At 38.6% G+C, this 5,493-nt stretch overlaps 1 pseudogene; it reads left to right on the top strand.

Annotated features, from left to right (window-relative positions):
- The first annotated feature begins 3,702 nt into the window (after nucleotides 1-3,702).
- LOC138810116 (nucleoside diphosphate phosphatase ENTPD5 pseudogene) lies at nucleotides 3,703-5,228 on the top strand (annotated as a pseudogene).
- The last annotated feature ends 265 nt before the right edge of the window (nucleotides 5,229-5,493 follow it).

Here is a 5,493-nt window from a genome sequence, read left to right as displayed (position 1 = left end):
TCCTCATGCAGTGAGTAATGATTTAGCAGCTGTGCATACTAGAATAAGGCTTGTGTGAGAGTTGGAAAATGGGGATGATGCTTATATCATTTTGACAGAAACTCCACCTTGTATGATTTATTTTATTCCCTGTAGGAATAAATACAAATTATCTCTTCTGGAGAAAAGCAAATAATGATTTTTCTGTCTTAAGTAGTGTCCATGGCTGTTAATATTCTGGTAGCATACATTCGGTTAATCAATAAAACAACTATAAAGTAAATTGACTTTTTGTGGTTTATTGAGGGGTTTTAATTTGCTTCCAAATTTATATCAATTCAGAAGATGCTTTAAGCCTATAACTTTTTAGTGATTGAAGACTTTTGAAGACTTTAGTGATCTTTTTTTGTCCTATTTATGTGTCATGTGTTTTTCATCTAAACATAGGGTAATGAGTCAAACTGATTGAATTCAACACCTGGTCCTGTCACTCATAACTGTATGTCACTTCTTGCTTGTTCTTGGTTTTTTGGGGGGGCGGTGTTTCTTCAGGAATTTTCTTAGATTAAACCTTTGATCCTCTCATTTTCTTATTCCTTCAGTTCAATATTTTTTAAACATTTTATTGTTTCTATTCAAATAGTTGTACCAAGTGATTTCCATTTAGCGTCTGACTTTATGTATAAAATTCATCTTTGTCAGAATCACCCTTACCATTATGCCCTTCATCTGTAACATCTTATCCCCGCCCCGCGGCTTTCTACTTCAATTTTCATGGACACATATTGAATATTTTGGCTACATTCGCTCACATTTTTTCATTTGTTTGTTCCCTCCTCCTTCAGTCTGTACTTCTCCTTATTTGCATATTTTAAAATTGGTCTGTTTCTCCCATCAGCTATACTCATTTTTGCTCCAGTTCCCATGACTACATTGCTCATCTGTTTTGATTCACTCAATGGGGCTTCTTGAGTGACCTGTGATCTGTGTTTCTTCAATTCCCTCTCCCAGTCCAAACTTGCTGCTTCTTATTCTTCATATTCTTTCTTAGCCACACTTCCATAACATAATCCATGATATATCCCCTTAGTTTATATTCAAGAACCTATATATTGTACTCCTCTCTTGAAGATAGTCTTGACTGACTTGTATCCTAAATCTGTCACAGATGGAAGTCTCTCTATGAGGAACCTTGGAGGAGATTTAGGAAAAAAAAAGATGTATACTCAGATATCTGTGCCTGTGAATGGACAGGAGAAAAAAATCAGTGATTAGAAAGGGAGGAAAATTGTCCAACCAATTGTCCAACCAATCATGTCCAACCAATTGCTAATTGGTATCTCCAGTGTCTAGCTCATTAGGATGTAACCGTTTGAGTCAGAATGTCCTGGCCTTTCTTTTCCTTTTCATAGTCTCTAAGTATGCACAGTTTGGGGAAGGGCTTGACTATGTATAAGTAGAATTTCTTCAAGTGAACAGACTTTACATGAATATAAGTTGAAGTCTTTCTATACACTGCTATTTTCTTTGAAGAGAAATGTGAGAAATTTTCTAAAAATGACCAGTGGAAAAACTGTTGGAGACATAGGCCTGTGGTATCAACAGCTTAGAAATGCAAGACACTAACTTTGACCCACAGTACTACAAAAAAAAGGAAGGAAGGAAGGAAGGAAGGAAGGAAGGAAGGAAGGAAGGAAGGAAGGAAGGAAGGAAGGAAGGAAGGAAGGAAGGAAGGAAAGGAAGAAAGAAAGGAAGGAAAGGAAGAAAGGAAGAAAGGAAAGAAGGAAAGAAAGCAAGAAAGAAAGCAAGCAAGCAAGAAAGCAAGAAAGCAAGCAAGCAAGCAAACAAGCAAGCAAGCAAGCAAGCAAGCAAGCAAGAAAGAAAGAAAGAAAGAAAGAAAGAAAGAAAGAGAGAGAGAGAAAGAAAGAAAGAGAGGAAAGAGAGAAAGAAAGAGGGAAGGAAGAAAGGAAGAGAGAGAAAGCAAGCAAGCAAGCAAGCAAGCAAGCAAGCAAGAAAGAAAGAAAGAAAGAAAGAAAGAAAGAAAGAAAGAAAGAAAGAAAGAAAGAAAGAAAGAAGGAAGGAAGGAAGGAAGGAAGAAAGGATGAAAGAAAGAAAAACTTAATGTCCTTTAAATTTCTAGTCAGGAGTTTCAAGTTCAAACATTTCCTACAACTGGAATAGAAGCTCTTTCCCTTTTGCCATCAATAACTCAAATCACAAGACTGAAGATTCTTTGAAAGTAGCCCATAAATATCATGAAATCATACTTATGTCAATTAGTAATTACTTTAGAGACAAGAGGGAATGAGGAATTTCTTAGTAAATAGTATTTTAATGTACCTTCATCATATTTTAATTTATAGGCAGCTATATTTTGTAGAATACTATTCTCACATTAGAGGATAATTTTTTCTTTCTTTTTTGTGCTGTTGCCATATTTCAATAACAAGCAAATTTACCTTTTATAGAACAATCCAATAAGAAAATGACAAAAGAAAAAAAGAAGTATTCCTGGTAAAGACTGCTTTATGAAAATAAGTGTTGCAAAAGCATACTTTAAACATATTCTAATCAATTGTGTTATCTACAAAGATCCAATTGGCACCATTCAGTAATAAAACAACTGCTAGAGCATTCAGTTTTTCTGAGAGCTTTGAATTGTTATGCATATGGCCAGTAAATTTCCTTTGAGGTTTAAGTAATGTAATCCAATACTTGTGGGATTCATAAATAGACACACAATTACAATATGTATAACCACTATATATTGTACATTGAATGTGGTTGATGGGTACATTATGGAAAAATTTGTAACTCCAATAGAATCTAAAACTGTGATATTGGTTAAGATTGTCTGTCTTTCCAAAATATTGAATGAAACCTGTCAGTCTATCTAAATCTTTTAGCCTAATCATATAAAACAGTGCCTTCAAAATATTTTCATTCCATAGGTATAAAATTACATTATACAGGCCGGTGCCAGTGGCTCATGCCTGTAATCCTAGCTACTCAGGAGGCTGAGATCTGTTCAAAGACAGCCCTGGCAGGAAAGTCCATGAAACTCTTCTCTCCAATAAACCACTCAGAATACCATAAGTGGTGCTGTGACTCAAGGAAAGTCCATGAAACTCTTCTCTCCAATAAACCACTCAGAATACCATAAGTGGTGCTGTGACTCAAGGGGTACAGCACTCACCTTAAGCTGAAGATCTGAGAGACAGTGCCCAGGCCCAGAGTTCAAGCCCATGACCGACAAAAAAATAAAAATAAGTAAATAAATAAATAAAATTACATTATACATATTTTTGTAAATAACTAACAGTATATTGTTAAAGAAATAAGCCTATCCTAAGTAAATATTTAAAAATCTTGAAAAGCTGAAAATTCTTGAATTCAAATTTTTACTCAGAGTAAAAAAGTTGTCAAGTAATTATGAGAAAAATGGTAGGAAAAGTAGATCATTTACATAGCTTTTAAAAGCTCATAAGTATTTATAGAGAATTCATAGAGTACTTTTGTTTATGTTAAAACCTTAGGAAAACTTCCTTCTAAGAGAACAAACGAGCAAATTAAATAACAAACTATTTTCTCAAAAGTTCAGAATTGTGGCCGCCGCCGCAGCAGCACGGGTGGGGCACAGATCACTCCGAAGGGCTGCAGGCGGGTGGCCGTGCCCGGGCAGCGCGCGCGTTTTCATAGTTCCTGGTCAACATACAAATGTGGAGTATCTTGGCTGAATCTTCATGAAGGCAAGACCATCATGGTTCTGCCACTACAGGAGTGTGAGCAGCATTGCTTCTGCAACAAAGCCTTGAGTCACTGCATCTTGGGAAGAGATGACTGTTTCCTGGGGCACTATCATTTTCATGCTGGTGATACCCTCCCTGTGTTTGCAGTACTGTCTTCTACAGAGACCAGCAGACATGGTTTGAGGGTGTCTTCCTGTCTTCTATGGGCCCCATCAATGTCAGTGCCAGCACCTTGAATGGAATTATGTTTGATGCAGGGAGCACTGGAACTCGAATTCATGTTTACACATTCGTGCAGAAAATGCCCGGACAGCTTCCAATTTTGGAAGGAGAAATTTTTTATTCTGTGAAGCCAGGACTTTCTGCTTTTGTAGATCAACCTAAACAGGCTGCTGAGACTGTTCAAGGGCTCTTAGAGGTGGCCAAAGATTCAATCCCTCGAAGTCACTGGGAAAGGACACCAGTGGTCCTGAAGGCCACAGCAGGACTACGATTACTGCCGGGAAAGAAAGCCCAGGCTCTACTATTTGAGGTAGAAGAGATCTTCAAGAAGTCACCCTTCCTGGTCCCAGATGACAGTGTTAGCATCTTGGATGGATCTTACGAAGGCATATTAGCCTGGGTTACTGTGAATTTCCTAACAGGTCAGCTGCATGGCCATGGCCAGGAGACCATGGGGACCCTGGACTTGGGGGGAGTCTACCCAAATCACATTCTTGCCCCATTTGGAGAAAACCTTGGAACACACCCCTCAAGGCTACCTAACTTCCTTTGAGATGTTTAACAGCACTTTTAATCTCTATGCACATAGTTACTTGGGATTTGGATTGAAAGCTGCAAGACTAGCAACACTGGGAGCCCTGGAGACAGAAGGGATTGAAGGACATACCATTCGACATACCTTCCGTGGATTTTTGGGGGTATGAAATACCAGTATGGTGGCAGCCAAGATGGGGTGATGGGCTTTGAGCCCTGCTACGCTGAAGTGCTGAGAGTGGTGCAAGGCAGACTTCATCAGCCAGAGGAGATCAAGAGAAAATCCTTCTATGCCTTCTCTTACTATTATGATGGAGCTGCTGACACACACATGATTGATTATGCAAAAGGAGGTGTTTTAAAAGTTGAAGATTTTGAAAGAAAAGCCAGAGAAGTTTGTGACAACCTGGAAAGCTTTACGTCAGGCTGTCCTTTCCTATTCATGGATCTCAGCTACATCACAGCCTTGTTAAAAGATGGTTTTGGCTTTGCAGATAGCACTCTCTTACAGCTCACAAAAAAGTGAACAACATAGACACCGGCTGGGCCTTCGGGACCACCTTTCACCTGTTGCAGTTTCTGGGCATCTCCCACTGAGGCCAAATGCCCTCAAGTCTGTATTCACTCTTTTTAAGGGAAGGAGAGAAGACGCAGTTCAGTTTCCAGGCTAGTGTGAGGATAGCCTGTACTAAAGCCCAGGAACTGGTTTTATGAAGAAGGGGCTTTTTATACATGGATTGTGCCCTGGAGATTTAGGTTTAATTTTATACATCTAATGTGAATTGTTACCTAACCACTTTGGGGTACATAGCTGGCACTAGAGTCTTGATTCTTTGTGTGTTACAAAGAATCTGTGAGAAAAAAAAAACAAACAAAACAAAACAAAAAACAACTTTGGAACTCACTTAGCCTTGGAGAACTCAGGGTCCGGTTCCCTGGGAACCAAAGAAAAATCTCATTCCAACCCTTATAGTGCCTCCTTCTTTTGAACATTTAAATTGTCCTCTTA

Source organism: Dipodomys merriami, unplaced genomic scaffold, assembly GCF_024711535.1.
Source record: "Dipodomys merriami isolate MVZ:Mamm:240054 unplaced genomic scaffold, mDipMer1.0.p SCAF_5, whole genome shotgun sequence".
NCBI lineage: Eukaryota > Metazoa > Chordata > Mammalia > Rodentia > Heteromyidae > Dipodomys > Dipodomys merriami.
Note: the sequence above shows the minus strand (reverse complement) of the source record. Positions and strands in the feature narration are given on the sequence as shown.